General features: G+C 41.9%; 1 protein-coding gene across 3 annotated transcripts in view; it reads right to left on the bottom strand.

Moving 5' to 3' along the window:
* The window catches only part of MAST4 (microtubule associated serine/threonine kinase family member 4), a 505,205-nt gene that overhangs the window by 340,661 nt on the left and 142,899 nt on the right, over window positions 1-21,645 (bottom strand). The window lies entirely within an intron of this gene.

Genomic DNA, 21,645 nt, shown 5'->3' with positions numbered 1-21,645 from the left:
TAATGCAAATCAATTGAAGCATAAACCCTATCATTAAAAATTCAGCAATAGTTACAATTTGTGGTTCTGGTCATCATCTCAAAAACAGTCAGATACATATTGTGAAGGATGTTACATTTAAAGTCTAGAATTTATTTTCCTTGCCTTATTTTGAAACATGAACTAAAAGTTGGACTAATAGGGGCTTTGAAAAATCTGCCCCCTTTAGACTTAAAAGTAGGGTGTTAATAAAGAACAGGAAAATTATAAACTGCATTTATGAATGCTAACCATTATTACATAAATAAGTGGTTTCTTTAACACAGAATTAACTCTCACTGTTTGAAGGGCATTACATGTTAAAAATATACCAACCTCCAGTAATTAGAACCCACTGGTCCTTCCTGGGTCTTTTCCTGTATTCTATGCTTTTTATTTTCTTTGTACACGTTTCAGAGAGAGGCCTGATAGGAGGTACAGAAGCTACCTAATGTCAGAGTTTACATGATGGAGGGAGTGTATTCTGGCCTCATCAGTGTCCTGGCCCAGGTGTTTCATTTTAAAACCAAGCCAGGTAGCTATGAGAACTCCTGAAGAATGTAGCATCATCATAAAAAGTGTAAAGGGTAAATACTATAGGTCACTAAAACATTCTGTAATTCAGTCTTTTTTTCTTTTACTAGAAAATAATCATTATACTATCTCTCTATAATCCCCAAGAGGAAGAAATAGGTATTCATTTCTGTATTCCTAGTACTTGGCACAGGGCCTGGCACTTAGTTGTGCTCAATAAACATTTGTTTACTGAAATGCACTTAAATGGGAAAAATAAAACTTACGAGATTATCTTCTTAAGTTTAATTTGTAGTCTAGCATAATAGTTACAATATACTGAGACATTACTATATGTCAGACACTGCCATATCTTTTTAAAAATATATATATTTTATTGATTTTTTACAGAGAGAAAGAGAGAGGGATAGAGAGTTAGAAAGATCAATGAGAGAGAATCATTGATCAGCTGCCTCTTGCACACCCCCCACTGAGGATGTGCCCACAACCAAGGTACATATGCCCTTGACCGGAATCAAACCTGGGACCTTTCAGTCCGTAGGCTGACACTGAGCCAAACCGGTTTTGGCCACTGCCACATCTTAACCTATGGGGTACTAGGGCATATTATCTCCACTTTAAAACTCAGTGAGGTTATGTAGTTAGACCAGAGCACACAGCTGATAAGTGAGCAAAACATGGATTCTTACTTTGAAGCCCAAATCCTATCACAGGAAAATATTCATCACATATGCTAAGGTGAAAAACAAGGTATAAGAGAGGATGATTTTATATTTAAAAGAAAGTAACCTACAGATGAGATTAAATGAGATAATGCACTTAAGGCACACAGCCTGGGACATGGAAGGCAGCCAACATACTATCACCACTCACATGATCATAAGAGCTTTACAACTCCACCAATATACTCTCACCACCAACAGCAACAAAATAAACCAACGCAATGGATTCCTTGGCCAGATCACAAAAGAAATGGAGAAAACTATTGAACAATATTACAATAAAGAACTGTATTTCTTGCAAAATTGTTGTTCTCTTTGGCAGGGAAAATGGGAATTGGGGCCAGGGAGAAGATTGCTATAACATTTCATTGTTTTAAAAATTATCTGCAGGGAATAAGAATTAAGTTTTCACTTGTGGTTTTAATAATTTTTAATATTAAGTTTTTCTAATGTAGCTGAAGAATGTGGTAAATATTAAGCTTTGAAAGAAGTGGCTGGCAGGTATATGCAGGTGTATTAAATTATTCTCTACTGATTTCTTTATATGGTATTATAAAGGGCGTCCCCCCAAAACTGTATACATACTTTTGAATAGTTATTAATTCCAACGGGTTAAATCTGAAAAGAAAGAAATATCAATTGAGCTATCAAGGAAAAGTGTTGGGATACCCTATATAAAACTGGTTTTAATGATTCCTATCAAAAAAATTGCTCCAAAATCTAACATGGCAAACAAGCCAAGAGCATATTCCTCCCACCCCTCGTAATGGCAGTTCCTGAGGCCACATCAGGGAGGTGGGCGGCCCATGAGCCACAAGCTTGTCATGCTTGCTCTGGACAGACCCAGAAAAAGCACTAGGGGACGGGGCACCAGGAACCACACTTTGAGCACTTCCCTGTTGTTAGCTCTCACAGAGCGGTTTACAGCAAGCAGAGACCTAGCTAACAGGACACACCTGCCATCCTCTCCTCTGAAATCCCTCAGGCCAACACTACACATACATTTCATCTGCTGCTACCTCTTGCATGAGTCTAACCTTGGTAAAAAAAAGACCATAGGTGTGCCTTGTCAAAGATAAGCAAAGTTAGACACTACTTAAAGTGGTAGGGACAGATTTTAATCCGTAAAAACTACTGCCACAGGGGAAAAAAAAGAATCCAGTTTGAACTAAATTCACCTTCAATTTATACAGAAGTAACTGGATGTTTTAACAGGAGAAAGGAGGAAGAGGGCAGGGAGCCGAGTCATGGAAGAGAAAATTTGTAAAGGGTTGGTCAGTGGAACTGCGACTGAGCCAGCTCTGCCCGCTAGCTAGCGATCATGGAAGTGAGGATTCCACCCTCCCACAGAGACACGGAGACACAGATCCTACTTGGTGGCCAGAACAACAGCAAATTTTTGGCAGCATGTTGAGTTTTCTCAGGCAGGCAGTTTAAGGGAGTTAGGGTCATCCAGAGGATGTAGCCTTGAGCTGTTTGAAACTATGTAAGTGGGTGTTCAAATCTTTAATGGTCAAGGTTACGGCCTAGTGGAGAAAGAGGGCTCGGAGATGCCTGGCTAGAATTTGGTCGAGGAGGGGCTTTGTCAGCCTTCAATTCTTTGTGACTTAACAGATCCTAACCCGCAAGGAGACCTTTAGACGGTCAATAGTAGATCAGTTATAGAACTGAGTTTGAACTAAGTTTAACAGGACATCAAGGTCCTTAGCAGTTAACAGGAACATTAACGTCTCTAAGTCATGGTGGACTCTAGAGTCAGACTGCTGAGTGCCAATTCTGCCCCCAACACAGACTCCCATCCCATCACATATTCATGGATTTCTCCAAGCCCCGGGCTCCTCAGCTGTAAAATAGGGGTACATTTATGCAGTGGTTGTAAATCAAAACAGAAAGGATTTTTACACAAGGAACATTCAATAAATGTAAACTTTGAAATAAATAAGAAAGACAAAGGGCTACCCAGCACAATGAATTATAAGGTGAAGCAAGGAATAAAAGGGTGTCAAGCCACTGGGGGGAAAAAACAAATTCAATGAGGAAGCATGTATACACATATATAATGAAATGTTTATAATGCCATCACAGGCTAGATTTTAGATGTCATTATTCTTGTATGAGCCTTATCCTTAGGAATCATATGAATGTTACAAATTGGAGGGTTGGCTAGCCTAGCACATGGGATGTTTTATTCCTGCCTAGACCTCCATTAGTGTTATTAGGGAAGAAAGGATAACAGATGGATCCAAGGCAGTCATTAGAAGGCACTAACACTGTGCCATAGTTAGTAGTGATTACATCAAACTTTATATAAATTCTCCTTCTGATGACTACCAAGAGCCTCTAAAAAAGTGTGTTGCTGTTATATTCATGCATCATTTGCTGCCTACAATTTAAGAAAATTAGCATCTGTCAACCACATTATTCAGCTGCACAGGGTGGAAATTAATGGATAACACCATTCCCAATTAGTTGTATGAGAGGTGAGCTTGCCTGGCAATCTGGCAGCTATGTTTTAATACCGAACGGGGCCTGTTGTTACAGCTGGAACTTTGATCAGCTCTGTGCTGTTCGGAAATACAGCTCTCAAACTCCTGTACACTAACTGAAACACTTAATACATATGTTCTCCTGGCATAACAAGAACTTTAGAGGCCATAATAGAGTCCGTATTAGAGTCAGTGGGCCAGAGGGACAGAAGAACTGGTCAGGTTTCAACCACAGAGGTGAGGATTCTTTGGATGGACTTCTTGTACTGGTGAGTGTTACTATTTGGTCACAGGGCCTCTACTTAACAGAGTAAGAAGGACTGGAGCCTTTAAAGATTATACAAAAAAATAAGTAGGTTACTGAACCTAGACCCAGATCGTGCCCAGGCTACTCATAGCACCTTCTCTAAAACGTGTTTTCCTTTGTTTCCATCCTGAATTCCAAGAAACAAGAAGCAAGACCATAAACGCATGTTTTCAAACCAGAGATACGCCCATGCTTTCAAAGAACCCCTGAGCTTAGAGTATCCCGTCCGAAGTACAAAAATATCAGGTCGGCAATCATTTTAACACAATGGCTATATAAAGAAATACATATGGTCTCTGGAGATGTACTTTGCCACCCAGGAATAATGGTGCCTGACTAGACTTAAAAGCCTCCAGTAAAAAAAAGTCCCATAGCACCTGAATTGCAGCAGAGACCTAGCGGTCAGTCCACAGCCTCACATTGCCGGCTACTCACCTTGGAGCACAAACAGGACACTCAGGGGAAAGTAAGACCTGGCTGCCACATCACCGAGCAGCCTAAGGCTTTGGTGCTCGGCTACCCACAGAACGCCGAAAAGGTCTGTGTGTCCCTCCCAGGTACCAACCAGGAGCGAAGGGAAGCGAAGGGGATGACTGCGTTGCTCTTGAGGGTTTTGTGAGGTGGGGGAGCTACATAGGAAGGGAAGGAGAATGGGGGTAGCATTACCAAGACAAAGGGGCTGGGACAAAAAGACAATGGGAAGCTAGCCCAGTGCTGGCACCACAAGCAGGAAGATGGGGCCACATGCCCACATCTCTCACCCTGTGCCGCCCACCTGGGTAGATACTGAAGCTCTCACGAAAGTTCACCTCTACCACTAAAGTGGGAGGAGGGACAGTCCCACTGTGTCATCCTCTCCACGGCTAACTAAGACCTCCCTTGCTTAATTCCACTTCCGAGGATGCACACACGAGTTGAAAGCAGTGACTTCAACGGGTACTTGTATACCCATATTCATAGCAGCATTAGTCATAACAGCCAAAATGTGGACACAACCCAAGTGTCCATTGATGGACGAATGGATAGACAAAATGCGGTATATACATACAATGGAATGTGCTCCAGCCTTTAGAAGGAAGTGTATTCTGACAGACGCCACAACATGGATGAACCCCTAGGACGGGCTGAATGAAATAAGTCAGACAACAAGTGTTGTTAACACTCCACTTACATGAGGTTCCTGGAATAATCAAATTCATTGAGACAAAAAATATGTGTTTACTGGGCACTGGAGGGAGGAGAGAATGAGGGGGGTGCGTGTCATTGTTTAAATGGTACTTTCAGTTTGGGGTGATGAAAAGTTCTGGAGGTAGATAGTGATGATGGTTGCACAACCCTGTGAATGTACTGAATGTACACATAAAAACGGTGAAAATGGTCATTTTGATATGTATATTTTCCCACACACAAAGCCACTCTCTCTTGGCTTAGCCCGAAACACTGCACCTTCCAGAGGAAAAAAATCAGGGGGTCCTTTTTGTGGTCCCACAGGAGTTATCCACGTTAAACTACATCAGCCCCTGCTCTTACAAATCACATTTAATAACTTAAGTCCTTTGGATCATTTACAAGTCAGAGGAACTGTGTGTTTTAAGAACCCTCTGTGGAGGAAGGTGAAAGACCATGGTAAGTCACTGGCTGAATGTGGATGGAATCCATGAGTCAGCAGCCACTGCCCTGGAGTGCACTCCATCATCATCACGATATTCCCCTTCTACGCCCCATTGCTCACTCCCAAACACTGGGTCCCTCATCATCGCGGCTGTCACGCCCACAGGCAATTACAGCCCCCCTTATTCATCCTCCGCATGCTACCACCACCTAGACACGGCTCCTTTCATCTTCCTCTCACATGGATGACTGGCTTCCAATTTCTTGTCCCCGTTGCAAAAGAATAACTATACCTAGGCAGCATCAATAATGCTGCTAAATCATTCTTCTTAATGGCGTAAATAAATATAATTTGAGAAACCGACAGACCTGTGACCAGTGGGTGCTGAAGTTCACTGACTTCTATATTGTGCTGCTATTCTATCCTTAAAAAGAAAAAAAGAAAAAAGTGGCCTGTGTTTACTCACACAAGAAAAGTCCAAAGCAGAGCTTGGACCCTGAGACCTTGAAGCTACCACTGCCTACTAGCCAGAGGTCTCCCGTTCACAAGCTGAAGGGAGAGAGCATGCGTGGATTTTGAGAGGTGGGTAGTCAGGGCATGGTATGACGCCAGTGGAGCCTCACGGTCTGAATCACATTCACTGCCCCACGGAGCAGTCTCTGAACTCCTCCTGTTTTGCTACCAATCCCCCAGAGATGCCCAATGGCACTCACCGCCGGCATTCTATGTTTAATATTGAATGGCGAGGTAACAGGACCAACCACAGGCCTGGGGACAGAGCGAGGAGGCCACTTTAAAAGGAAGCTCACTGCAAGCAGGGCAGGCAGCAGCACATGAGTTAGGGCCGCCTCAGACTGAGGGGGCACCTGACAAATATTTCAAGAGTTACCGAAGCCCAGTGCTCTCCTGTGAGAGAGCTGGGGACTGTGGGAACGTGACAAACACATGTCTCCACCACAGCAATCGAAGCCTGGGGACAAACCCGAGGCAGTGAGCTGCGTCTCCTGCTGCCACTGCCACTGCCCACTGTGGCTGCAGCTTTCCATTAAAACGCCTCTCGGTGGGGGTGACGTGGAAAGACGGTGCAAAGGAGCAGAGGTCGTGTCACCCTCAGTCACAGAGAGTCACCCTGCCACTCTTACCATCTTATTACAAAAACACAGAGATGCCATGGCAAGTCCAAAGACACTGTAGTTTTAAAGGGACACAATCTGAATCCATACTTACAGAGAAATGCCTTTGGCCTTTCCTTTCTTTTCTTTCCTCTTCACTTGTTCCTAGAAAATAAATACCTCTTCTCATCCAATGAGATTACCACTCCCAGTCGGATTCTAATAAGGGCGGAGATGAGGGCCTGGTGACTTCATATGTGAACTGAAATTTAGGAAGCCTCGATGTTGCTGGGATTATAACAGCTGCTTTTCCGCAGACTAGCACCCAGCACACCTTCCTCCCCCCCCTCCCTCCCCCCCGCCCCATTCTGCAGTGCGACCCAGCCTTGGCCAGCAACTCCCCTGATGACCTGGACCACCAGGGCGGCCTCTCTTCCGATGGTGAGTCTCTGGACTTAATATTCTTACCAAAAAGAAACCCCACACAAAACATAATAATTTGGCTGTAAAGCTAAAGCTCTAGCTGTAGAGACCAAAGGCTAACGTGACAACATCAAATTGATTTTTGAGGACATAGTAAATAGAGCCTACTCTAATGAGAACATGGTAACAAGAATGGGGCATCAAGCAGCGTTGCTCAGAATGCCTAAGTGAGGGCACCCAGATGCCGGGCGGGGTGCTGGCGGCGTCTAAGTGAGGCTGGGCACAGGTCAGAGTTAACAACTGCAATCGGGCTGCCTCCATCCGCGTATTGAAATGTAATGCAGCAGAATGAATTGCCAGACATGTCCAGCCCCCCTGGGAAATGACAGATATTGATGAATGCTGCTGGGAAGATATATGGAAGGAAACGGCAAATAAATAGAACCATTTTTTCTCCGAGTCAGCTCCAGATAAGGGGAGCAGCTGCTAAACTCCTTGTCAGCTTCCCGTCCTCTCTTTCTCTTTCTCCTTCCACTCCCCTCTCTGCCTCCTCTCCACCTTTCTAAAACCTCCCCGAGGACTGGTCTCTTGCCCTCCTCAAAGTAAGAATCAAACAGTAGACGTATCCCCTCCTCCTCTGTGATACTTGGGCTTCTCAGCCCAGTTAGTCTGATCCTTTCCAAAATGTCATGCCACCCAACATGTTCATGGGTCCCTCTGGATCCTGGAAATACATTCAAATTTTAAACTCATGGGATGACACTGTTAAATTCAAGTCCATTCGATAACCCGTTACAAGGTTCAGATGTAAAATTCGAAGGCTAACTGCCATCGTGGAGTAGCTGTGTGACTTTGGTGAGGCTTCTTAACCTCCTAAGCCTCCGTTTCCCACAGACATTCTGTAAAGTGGAGAGCACTGGTCAACCTCATGGGGCCATTATAAGGACTAACTTACAATGTAAATAAGAAGCTTATCCTGCCATCTGGCAAACAGAAGGCCAGCAATAAACAAGACCTTTTTATCCCCTCGACTTTCCATTGCTCAGCCCCTCCCGGCCAGGGCACTCCTTGGTGTCACCGTCAGGCTGGGTCAGATCCTCCCCACACGGGGCACTTGGAGAAAAACTAGCTCTCATTCCATTTGGTAAATGGATGCGGCAGCACCGAGTGGGAAACCAGTCAAGACATGGGTTTGCATCCTGGTTTCACCATGTATTCGCTAGGTGATCCGGGATACATTAGTAGTATTTTCCTCTCTGAGCTTCCATCTCCAAATCCCTGGAGACAAAGGCAGAGATGACACAGGCCAAGTGCCTCACATCCCTGTGAACACACAGTTTGTGGGTTCAGGTCCCCATCCAGGATGCTTTGCCCATCTTGGCATCGCTGGCATTAAATCCACAGCCATCTGCTTCCACGCAGCTGCGTGTGCACAGAGTGACATTTACTTCTGTGCACAGCGCACTCTTCTGTGCTGTCAGCTCTGTGTCACCTGAGAGCAAAGTTGTCTGCCCTTGCACCCCGCCATCACAGCCCGCACACCGCACCAACTGCCTTTTACAGAATCTCAGACTTACGTCTGTGCATATTAACTTTCCATTCTGCCTCTCATTGGTATTTCTCCCGGGGCTCCCATTTTTCCATTGTTTAGTTCCAGTCTGCCTGGAAGAGTATTCAATGTTGGTTGTTTGTTTTGTAACAATAACAACTATGAAAAACACTCAGTGTCCCTTAAACTCGATAAGGAGAACATCGTGTCACTTCTGCCTTGGATTTTTCTCTTCTAAAAGCCACCTTCAAAAGAGCCCAACACCTCCACAGAGCAGTGTGGTTTCAAAGTAAGCTGACTAACTGTCGGGATACGAGAGGACAATTTGTATTTAGCATCTCACTTTTTGGAGAAATTGCGAGGCCTACTCAATAACGTCCTTTTGCACACTAAGATGCTTTCACTGGCGCGCTGAAATGTCACTGGCAGCCATGAGATGCTAAACATTTCTGACAACTGCCCTACATCTAAACAGTTGTGACAGAGGCCACGGAGGAGCTGGGATCAGGAGCTTCATAAAAGAAACAAAAAGAACAAAGGTAGCCACAGAGGAGATAAAATACACTTCCCACATACAAAGAAATTTCTAGACAAGTCCAAATTTCCCAATAAGTCCTCTATTTTTGCAAGGAAACATCTATATAAATCTAATTCACCTAACAGTGCATTTCCACATATATTTATTTGGAACAGTTTTTGTTCCATGCTGGGTTTTAATCCAAACAGATTTCAAATTCTTCCTCCTCAATAACAATGTCTGTGTATGCTCCCTAAAATAAATAAATAAATAAATAAATAAATAAATAAATAAATAAATAAATAAAATCTAATGTTTTGTCTTAAGAAATGCTTGTTGATACTGATGGTTGAATAAGCCAATAATATAGAACAACTATAAAATGTCTCTTAAAAAAATATCGATCGCCTCCAGCATCTCCAAATGGTAGCATATTAAAGGCCCCAATTTTGGGGGTGAGAGAGCGTAATCAGGGGCTGTTTCACCTGTCTCCTTCCTCCCTCACTAAAAGCCTAATGTCCACTGCCCCTTGTTTAAAAGCAACAGAATCTAGGGACCACTGTTATCCTAACTGCAACCCTGTGCTTTGAATCAAATTCTAACAGATCACTAAGTGCTCTCCCAAACATAATAGAACAAATAGAACATTGCTCTTGTCTTCTTTGTTAGTTTTTTTAAAATATATTTTTATTGATTTCAGAGAGGAAGGAAGAGGGAAAGAGAGATAGAAACATCCACGATGAGAGAGAATCATGGATCGGCTGCCTCTGGCAAGTCCCCCACTGAGGATCAAGCCCACAACTGGAGCATGTGCCCTTGACCAGAATCAAACTTGGGGTCTTTCAGTTCGCAAGCTGAAGCTCTATTCACTGAACCAAACCGGCCGGGGCTGCCCTTGTTTTGAAGAAGAGAAAAATCAAAGCCAAGTTAGGTTGACAATTACCTCAGCACTGCTTGGAAAGTAATGATCAGGGTAGGGTTGGAATTCAACGTTTCCATTCCTGGTCTATCATTTAGCCACTGACTTCTTCGGAAAGCTCAGATGACATTAAACAGCCACAAAGTCCAGGGCTGAGGTCTGTTTTAAAGTAACAGTATCACTAGGCTACTAGGCTACCTAACAGGTCCTTTTTAAAGAATGTAGCCATGCTTATGGGGAAGCAGTGTGTTATGGTGCTCAGGTGGGGGAATGGCATTTGATAATTCCCATCACCCTCCAAATGGCCATCTCTCAACACGGAGAGCCAGGTCATTATTTTTTCTAGCCATCCCACTAAATGCACTTAGTCTCCTATTATTTGAATCCACAGAGAGCACTGTGACTGTAGAATGCATGGCTGTGGGGCTTATGCACCCAGTTTTTCACATCAAAGTGTATATCATATATCATAGGGGTGTCGAACTCAATCAGAGAAGGGGCCAAAATCTAAAATCCAGCCTAAATCGCGGGCCGAATGGTTTACTGAACAGTCATAAACTGTCATTGTGATGGAAACGCAGCGGAGTGCAGTGATGACAGCGCGGTGTGGGCCACATTGCAAGGCCTGGCGGGAAGGATTTGGCCTGCGGGCCTTGTGTTTGACACATGTGATATATCAGATCTGCTCAGGGCCACTTGCAAAGATGGTCCTTCTCCAAGGTGACTAAACAGCTGGGGGGTGGGGGGGAATTAAAAAAAGGATATTGTACTAATATCCATGTATAGGGACTCTGACCTCCTGCCGGCCACATCATTCCTGTCTATACCTATGAGAGGACATGTGGCAATGTCCACGTCCAGAACCACTCCAGCACTTACTGATGGAGTGGCCAGATTTTGCAAGTAAAAATACAGGACACCTGGATAGATAAGAATTCAAATAAATCTTAACACACATGTCCCAAATGTTATATTGGATATAAGTATACTAAAAATATTAGCTGTTTATCTGTAATTAACATTTAATTAGCTGCCATGTATTTTATATGGCAATACCATTTCCCCCCATTTTTTATTTTTTTTTTATTTTTTATTTTTTCAATTACAGATGACATGCAATACTAGGTTAGTTTCAGATATACAACACAGTGATAGGACACAGCTATAACTCACAAAATGGTCACCTCGACGAAAGTACAGTACCCGTCTGCCACCACGCACAGCCATCGCAATGTCATTGACTACATTCAATATCCTGCACTCTGTATTTCCACGACCCTCTTTCTAACTGGCAATTTGTACATCTCAACCCTTCTCCCCCCTTTTACTCATCCCCCCCGACACACCTTCTTCCATCCAAATGTTCCCTGTATCTACGAGTTTGTTTCTGCTTGTTGTGCTTATTTTGTTTTTTAGATTCCACATTTAAGTGAAATCATATGGTATTCATCTTTCTCTGTCTGATTCAGAAAGAGGGAAGCAGACATTGAAATGATACTGCTCTCTCTTTTCTAAAGGTTTACCCTCTAGGTTGCATGGAAACCCCATTTGCTCAGCGTTCAGTGCTGGCAATGCAGGGGGCATTGCTTTCAGATGTAAAGAATGGGTCCTCAAAGACTTTACAAACCAGTAAAAGGAATGATATTATAGATACATAAATAATAGGGAGTTAAAAGCGATCCATCTTGTAATCAGAGAACAATATAAGAGGGCAGTGGGGTGGAAATTCCAAAGTATTTCTGAGAAGCAACTGGCAGCTAAAGTGAAGTGAAGGCGTTTGGAATGGAATGGGAATGCGATAAGGTATGTTAGGGATTCTGTCCCTGTGTTACTCTCCTACTGTGGGGTCTCCCTGCTCTGGATTTGTATAGCCACAGCTATAAAATGGAGCACAGATGAAACAGCAGAGTTCCTTTGAGCAGAGGCTTGTGGCAACCAAAGCAAAGACAGAATCACAGTGCGATACCCAGCTCTCTTTACTTAAAAGAAAGAATTCAAACTTATTAGACTGAGGCAACCTATTTCCTTATCCTGAGCTCAGAGAAATTCATTTCAGGAGTTTTAATAAAAGGGAGAGGACACAATTGTTACTCTACAGTAATTTATGACAAACATGCAGGCGCATCTGCTTAGAGGACACGAAATAAAAACCAAGGGCACAGTGCCATGTACGCATGCATACATGTAAACACATATGGATGTCCCAGTATGTTACTTAATGTAAGTACATGCCTTCCCTTTACAGGGACTTGGATGCTGGAAGCTGTGCCACTTTAAGCAAAAACCATCTTCAGGTCTAATTTGGTGCCACGTTCATCATTTATAGCGGTCCTGATTCCACCTGTGTTCTTATTCAAAAAAAGGTAGAGACATTTAAATGCTCGTTTTCTCTCTTTTCAAAAGTTTTACCCCCCAGTGAGCACATCAGCAATGAGGTAAAGGCCAGGAGGGGACTTACCCTCAGCTCTCCCTTCAGGCCCCGGTGTGAGACAGGCACCTGAGACAGGACTGTCAAAGGGCAGAAAAATTATCCACTAGGCAGACACAAGGAAATGAATTTAGTCCTGGCAGTACATGGAGATTAAGTGCTTGAATGACAATGGAGTCTGACAAAGACAAATGCCGCTACCACCACCAGCGGCATTACTGTATCAGAAACACTAATTGTTATAAATCTTTAAAATCCCCTGTTGGTGGCATTTGCAATTCTTTCCCTCTTTTTTCTGGGGAGTTGACATAAATTCAGCTTCATTATCAGTCTCCATCCAGGAAATTTTTAAAAAGCCTCCATTCCTGACCTTTGGTCAGCTACTAAAAATAAGTTTCAAACCCAGATGGGTGCTGGTGTGCTCAGCTTCAGAGGACAGCCACAGGACATCATCCCAGACTCCTGGAAGGGAGACCCTGAGCGTGTTCACCCACCCACGGTGAGAGAATGTGCGGGTAAATGGAAGGAAACGAAAGTCTGCAAAGACTTTCCCTCTCTGTTCCTGGTAGCTAAAAATTTACTACTCCAGCTACAAGGGGCCTTGAGAGTTTCTGGCCCCACCCACTCATTTTACAGATGAGAAAACCCGGAAACAAGGGGACGGCTACTCCTCGGTGGACCTGATGCCCGATTCTGGGCCTCAGCTCCCCATTTCCTGTCCTTCCCATTACCTCTTGAAACTGTGGTGTAGGAGATGCAAGGATGCTATTTCCACTCAGCTAAGTCACTGGCTTCCTATCTGTACACCCATTCTCTCTCTGATCTACTTCTCCTCCCTCCCCCATGCCCTCACTCCAGCTGCTACTTCACACCCCACCTCCATGCCAGTGTTGACTGGAGGGACTGGCATAGGTCTAACTTTCTAACTCCAGCACAAGCACCTCAGCGCCTCCCCTACACCGCTGCACTGCACTGCAGTTTGTACGTAAGAAAATGTCGGCAGCCCTGGCTGGTTTGACTCAGTGGATAGAGTGTCAGCCTGTGGATTGAAGGGTCCTGGGTTTGATTCTGGTCAAGAGCACATGCCCGGGTTGTGGGATTGATTCCCAGTTGGGGGCATGCAGAAGGCAGCCGATCAGTGATTCTCTCTCATCATTGATGTTTCTATCTATCTCTCTCTCTCTCCTCCTCTCTCCCTCTCTGAAATCAATAAAAAATATATTAAAAAAGAAAAGAAAAGAAATGTCAGCAGAAGAGCCAGTTACTATATCCAACTGTGTACATGGGGTCCAGGGTGACGTGAAATGACAGCCCCCACCACCCACCTTGCCTGCCCCAGCCTTATCTCCCTCTTCCCAATCATAATTAAAGGAGTGTGGTGTGTGCAATTTTATAGTCAGCACTAATTTTTCATTATTTATATTTCACAGTGACTGTAATATAATCGTTTCCATTTATGTGGCTTTCTCACATATGCTAAAGAGTCACAGCAAGCTAAAAGCATTTCATTTCTTGAGGACTACACATATGAGGAACTGAGAAGATAAGCTTAGAATCCGCATGCTTTTCAGAACCTAAAAATACACAGTGCATGAAAGATAGGGAAACCGTGCCCAGTCATGACTAGGCCTCAGTACATCCTATCAGAACAAAACATATTTTCAGGGAAGTACAAAAAAAACACACCAGTGGAGAGAAAACAAAAAGAAACATGATTATACCCCTTCAAAAAAGTTCAACCCCTTGATAAAATGCTAAAAAATATTTTTTTAAAAAGCACCTGAAATCAATTTTCTATTACAAAGGGAATTTTAAGAACAACTTAAATTTTTGATATATGGATTCAATAAATTCATTTGTCTCTCAGGAATAACTGAAATCCATTTTTTATAGTATCACGCTAGACCACAAGAAATACAAAGGGAGCAGAAAAGCGGGAAAGAAATGGAAGAGATTGGGAGAAATTGGGAAAGAAAGATGAATGTCTAGTGCTTTGTGGATCCTAATAATATTCATACACCTTTGGTTTGTTTCTGTAAAGCTTCTTCATCAGCCTAGTTTGTAAAGACAGCATCCTTATCCTAGATAATAAAAGGTTAACATGCAAATTGTCCCCTCAGGAGTTTGACTGCCTACTATGACGTGCACTGACCACCAGGAGGCAGTGTGGGACAAAGGAAGGCCCCGGCAGGCTCTGAACACTGGCCAGGCCTAGGGACCCTATCCATGCACAAATTTTGTGCAGGGGCCTCTCATATACATATGTTTAGATATAAGCCACTTAAAATAATGCCAGCAAAACCTTCAATGACCACTAAACACTTTCATCTTTGGTGTATTTTGAAGAATTTCCATTACTGTATTTGATTTGCCACATCCAACATATTGGGCCAAAAGTCAAGAAGGTGAACTTATTTTGCAGGTGTTAAAGGTTTTGCTGTGTCTCAATATGCAACTGCTTTTTCTGTGCTAGCAATTTTGAAATTCTATCAACTACAATTTAAGACCCAAGTTACCTTTTGTTCTGCAGAAGGTACTTCAGCATTCTTAAGAGAAACTTTTATCAATAACATCTTAACACTTGTACTAATTTTTAAGTCTTTCAAACCTGATCTGGTCCTGAACTGTAAGACAGTTTTTTGTAGAGCCAGATTTGCTGATCTAGCTTGGCTCCCAGCATTCTCTGGAGCTCACACTCACATATCAAAGCAAACAGCTCAGTCTCTCATCTGATTTTTAGTATGAGAAATGCATTCGATGATTTTCAAGTCCTCATTTAGATTCTTTCATTAATTAATACTCTCATCATGCTAGATGTCATCACTTCTTGGATAGGTTGCATTGGTATAAAATTTCTGAAGGAGAGATTTGAACTTCCGTTAGGACTTAGCTCTGAGTAAGGTGAGCTGGGCAGTTTAGGCAGCAGGTAACCAGAACTTGGGAATCACCATGTGACTGCCCTTTTATTTATTTTTTTCATATATATTTTATTGCTTTTTTACAGAGAAGAAGAGAGAGGGATAGAGAGTTAGAAACATCTATGAGAGAGAAACATCGATCAGCTGCCTCCTGCACACCTCCTACTGGGGATTTGGCCACAACCAAGGTACATGCCCTTGACTGGAATCAAACCTGGGAGCATTCAGTCCACAGGCAGACACTCAAACCACTGAGTTAAACTGGTTAGGGCGTGACTGCCCTTTTAGAAGGAGCAACCTACCTCACTGGTAGGTCATCTGCATGGGAGAGGAACTAAACAGAAGGCTCCCTGATAGGGAGCCACTGGGAGGCAGCATCTATCAAAGGAACCGGCCAGGAGATAGAGCCCCATTAAGACCAAGTCTCAGAAGATGTTTCTACCCTGACTGGGAGAAACTGCAAAAACAGAAATATGCCAAAAGATTCATTTTCAAATTAGAACACCTAGAGAGCAAACACAATATCCTGACACAAACTGACAGAGAAGTGGTGAAGACAGCAAGTGGTTTTAAAGGCTACTTAAAATCATACACTCAAACCAGGAAGAAGATGCAAATGGATTTTTTCCTTGATCCCTTGGTGACTCGGAAAATAGGGTAGTGACTGCTCAGTCCCAAAACCCACCTCACATCTAGGTCCCTGCTTCCAGTCTCCTTCCACGTTCCCAGGGACTCTAGCTCTACCCCTGAGAACTCCCACCAGAGACCCCAAACAACTCTCATGTTTATGTAGCTCAGCCGCACCCTCCCCACCTTGGCCTGGATGACCCCTGACCAGGCCTCTCTGTTATAGTCTGTGAAACTACTGTTTCTTGTACGCAAATTTCCTCAAATATGTACACAGACTTTTCACTTTCATAGTCTCAGACCTTCAATGGCTGTCAATGCTTCCAAGAAATCCACCCTGTCCTCCAAGATTATTTAACATCTTTCTCTACTCAACTCCTACCTAACCCTCCACATATTACCCAGGGTTCTCATCATGCATTGAGAAAAGTGAAGTCACCACATATATTTTTAAAATTAAATGTATTGGGGAATACTGGCAATCTATTAAGATACCTGCTTTTATTAAAGGCAACTTTATTAAAATCAGTGATCTAGAAAGGGACATTTTAAAAATAGGATATTTTGAATATTTTTCAATTACAGTTGATATTCAATACTATATTAGTTTCAGGTGTACAACATAGCGATTAGACATTTATATAACATACAAAGTGATCACCTAGATCAGTGGTCAGAAAACTCATTAGTCAACAGAGCCAATATCAACAGTACAATGATTGAAATTTTTTTGGAGAGCCAAAATCCAACTTCTGCACATGAGCCACGAAGTTTCAATCGCACTGTACGTGCATGCCCGCACATGGTATTTTGTAGAAGAGCCACACTCAAGGGGCCAAACAGCTGCAAGTGGCTCCTGAGCCACAGTTTGCCTACCACGGACCTAGATTAAGTATAGTACCCACCTGACAGCATACATAACTATGACAATATTACTGACTATATTCCCTATTAAAAATAGAATTTATTTTGAGAGGAATGTAGACTCACTTGCAGTTGTAAGACATAATACTGAGAGGCTCAGGTACCCTTTACCAGTTCATCACCTCCTATCTCTTTATTAAAACCTATTTCTCCTAGTTTTCCCAATTTAATAAGTGCTATGTTGCCTCTGCCTCTTGTGTAAGTGAACCCAGTGGCAACGGCCCAACAGGGACCATCCTAGTGGCCCTGCATCAGCCTTGCAATCAGCTGTGACCATGTGATGGGACCTTGCCAGAAGAATGTAAATGGATATAAAGTATGACTCTTCCGGGCTGGGACTTTTAAGAAGTTAAAAAGGTTTCTCCTCTCTCTTTCCACTTCCACCAGTTGGAAGTAGAGTATGTTAAGGCCATAAAGAGCAATCAGAAGATGGAAGGAATTTGGGTCCTTCACTCACCAGGAGAAAGAGAGCTGCCAGCAACCCAAAACATTTACATAAGAAAAAAAGAAATCACTACTGTGTCAAGAGATTGATTTTGGGGGTTTTGCTTGTTATGGCATATAATGTAACAACACGCCATTTTTCCATCGGTATTATTACAAAAATAAAGAAATCTAAACAGCATGAAAGGTATTTACCTGCAAAATTTACTAAATACCAAAGCCATGAATAAAAGTCACATTTTATGTAAATTTGCTTTAATCTGAATTCTTCCAGACTTGAACACTAAGCTAGGGAGACTGTGAGCATGAGAAACCTGTTCAGTGCTCCACAGCATGCAAACACTATGTCCTCCAGGTTAATTTTAAAGAAAGGGATGTTTTCTGAGGTTGTGTTGTTTTTTCCTTTCCCTGTGAAATGCCCCCCCCCCCCTTTTTTTTTTTTTTTGTATTTTCAAATCTTATTCCAAACTGATTTCCATAGTCCAAAAGAGAAAAATTTCTCAATTTTCCCCCCAAGACAGAGCACCATAATTCTACTTTATACTGTCAGCAAAGTTGATTTCTTATTATATGCAAGTTACACACACATACATAAATCCCTCTTTGTTTTACATTCCAAACAGCCCAAACGTGTTTTGAAAAATACAACTCTTCCTGAGGAAGAGGAGCCTTCCTTCACAGACTGTTAGGGCTGCCACATCCATATACCACAGCATGGAAAGCATATTTGCATATCAACAAGCCAGGACTCTGGATCCTGAGGTTCTGCCTTTCATTCTGCAGCTCCCTCGCTGTGAACTGTCAGGTGCATTACTGAATGCCCATGCCAAGACTGTAAGGGTCTGAATAATGACTGGAATAATCCTGCCTTCCTCATCAGGGGGCTCCAAAGCTCAGTCGATGTTTACAGGATGCTTCCTGGTGCCTATTTAGCATGCTGCAGGCCAGGAAGGCAGAAAGCACCATCAGATGACAACAAAAAATATATGTAAGCAGTGATGGGCCTAGTCCTACAAAAAAAAAAAAAAAAAAAAAAAAAAAAAAAAAAAAAAAGGTACTGGTTGCTTTATCTTTTAATCTAATACCCTTAAGAGATTGATTCAAAACTTAAGTAAGGAAATGCCAAAGTTCAACTGGTTTGTGTGCATGGTGAGATTATGGGCCTTTTTCTTTATAGTGCTGTCTTTTTTTGAAATTTTCCACATTGAACACATTTATAATTAAAAATAGAGAAATGTAAATATTTATACTGTAAAAGACTGTTTAAATAAGAGAGTGGAAGGCTAACTATGACAGACGGACTTGTTAGTGCCAATTTTCCCTCCCCTCTAGTCAGTTGCATTCTACATCTGCATCCGTGCCAAGGTGTCAAGGTGGGTGGAACATGCTTCCATTCCTTGACCCTTGGCTTGACCATATGACTTGCTTTGGCCAATAGAAAATTAGCAGCTATGATGCCAGCCTGAAATATGCCTATGCAGGGGGACGGACACTCTCATGCTCCTGTCTTTTAGCAGGAGAACATGATGTCCAAGGAAATCAGACATGGAGCAGAGCTGAACCCAAACTGCAATCTAGAATCAATCCCAGCTAAATTACCCCATATCCAGCTTACCTGCAGCCCCCTGAGCAAAAAACACTTACTGATGTCCACCACTGAAATGCTGTGGTTATACAGCATTCATGTCACCGACTGATGCATTAACAAGTGCCACACACACACACACACATACACACACACACACACACAAAAAAAAAAAAAAAAATCAGGGAGAAAAGTGTGTCATGGACTGAATTGCGGGCTGGAAAAAGGCCACAGCATTCTCCACATGCCCGTTTATAACGGGAACCCAGTCAACCATCATCCCAGTTTGAGAAAACACTTTAGTAGGCAGAGGTTGTTTCCCTTCTTATGACCTACAAAATTATTTCACTACAATTATAGTCAGCCCTATGAAGCAAGCGCTACTATGTGACCATTCAATAATGGGATTTCACATAAAAAAATACATACATATATATATATATATATATATATATATATATATATATATATATATAGTGAGGCTCTTTCCATGTTAAAACGTATTATTTTACAACATGGCTTTAAACGTTTACAATTATTTTCCATTTCATATATATACCATATTATGGCTAAGCAATATTCTTTTGCTAGTTATTTAGATGATATGCATTTTTTATTATTATAAATGGTGCTGCTCAAAATATAACTAGAGTCCTTTTTTTTTTTCACATATTCATGACTATTTTCCTGGGAATGAAATCTGAGAATTAGGTTTGCTGGGTTAACAGATGTATAAATGTTAAAGTTTTTAATATGTATTAATTGCCTAGTTTTAATTTAATTTTGCAAATAAGGAACTAGGAGACCTACAGATTGAGTCAGCCCCAGATTGCAACTGAGCAAACATTTTCCCACCTAGGAATCACTAAAATTAATCCTGCTGGAATTTACTGAAAACCTCAGGAGTGTTTACTGTGCAGGAACAGAGTGATGGTTACAAGCATGGACACCAGAGCCACAATGCCTGGATTCAACTCTTGATCTTGTGCAATTTACTCAACTGGTTTGCGCCTCAGTGTTCTCATCTCTAAAAGAGGCGTAGGAGTGCCTCCCTCGTGAATGCACAGAAATGTAGTAAGGATTAAGTAAATCAATAAATGCATCCTCCTAAAAACAGCCCTTCTACACAGTAAATTCTTAATGTTAGCTATGATGGTATTAGGGAGAGTAGATGAAAAGATTGTAGATCTTCCTCTCAGAGAGTTAAGCTTTTAAGAAAACTTATCATAACTTAGGATAACTAGGTCGCAAATGTTCAAACTGTAACCTAGTCCTTCACAAAGTCTTTGTTCTAAGGAACCAGTAGAAAACTGCCAAAGAGAAGATCCTTCGATTAAAACAAAATTAGGCAATAGGAAGGTGGCTGGCCTTTAAGTAACAGAATATATATCAGGGACACATATTTTTTATGGCAAAATCAGTTTCACTTAAGTGAGCAATAGGGTATGTCCTTAGGTTAAGGTTTTATGTGATTATTAATAGTTGCCTAAAACAAGTGGAAACTGTGTTTCTTAAGGATCAGAGACGATGCTTCCTTTCCCCTGCTCCCTCTCCTGACACTAGCACGTGCCTGACTCCAGGGAGAAACTCAGTGGGTAAGTTTCTAAGCTTACTGATATTCACAAGCCCAAGTTTTCTAGCAACTGCAAATACGCCAAATTCAATTATTTATACCCAGAATGCTAGTATCCACCTATCCCTGGGCTAAATGCTTTGCATACCTTATTCCATTAATGTATTGATGGCCAATTAAGAATGTTTTCTTTATATTCCAATAAGACTTCTAAACAACTGTTTTGAAAAACAGGCTGATGTCCAATGTTTTAAGTTCTTCCAAATACTATTGAATTTTTTTTTTATCTGACCAAAGATTTAATTGCCTAAAATAATTATATAGCAGGCTAAATTACCTAAGTATGGAATTTCTAGAGCTGCTGAGGTTATGAAATGAGAATCAAGTCCAGCTCTTCCCCCGCCCCCCAAAGCTAAAGATAAATTCATGTTTTAGGCCATGAAACATGAATCTGCATCAAGAGCTGTACCCCCGCGTTCTCTTAAAGCTTTCAATAAACTGCTTCAGCAAAAATCGGAAAGAACCACTCCTGCCCCTCCTACTGGTAACAAAAAAAGCTTAAGGAAAGTAAGTAAATTTCTTAAGTGAAATTAATAAGCATGGGCATGATAGAGCCTTTTAACTTTTAAGATTTAATTTCCCACCCATAAAATAAGGGTTAGACCAAAGAATCTTTAGTATCTAACCTTTAGTGATTCAAAGTTAAGTTTAATAACATGAAATTTACATGATGAGTTAGTTATTAAAAGCCCAAGTTATATTAATATGGCTATCTTTCAAGTCAGTAAAAGTGTCTTGTGGGTTTTCTGGATTTGAAAATTTTAGTTAATTTAATTTTAACATGATTGAAAAACAGGCGAAAGATTGGAAAAGACACTTAATAAAAGAAGATATATGAAGGTCCAATAAGCATATGGGAATATGTTTATTTGACAACATTTAGTTGT

This window comes from Pipistrellus kuhlii, unplaced genomic scaffold, assembly GCF_014108245.1.
Source record: "Pipistrellus kuhlii isolate mPipKuh1 unplaced genomic scaffold, mPipKuh1.p scaffold_m20_p_4, whole genome shotgun sequence".
Lineage (NCBI taxonomy): Eukaryota > Metazoa > Chordata > Mammalia > Chiroptera > Vespertilionidae > Pipistrellus > Pipistrellus kuhlii.
The sequence above is the reverse complement of the archived record's forward strand: the minus strand, read 5'-3'. Positions and strand labels throughout refer to the sequence as shown.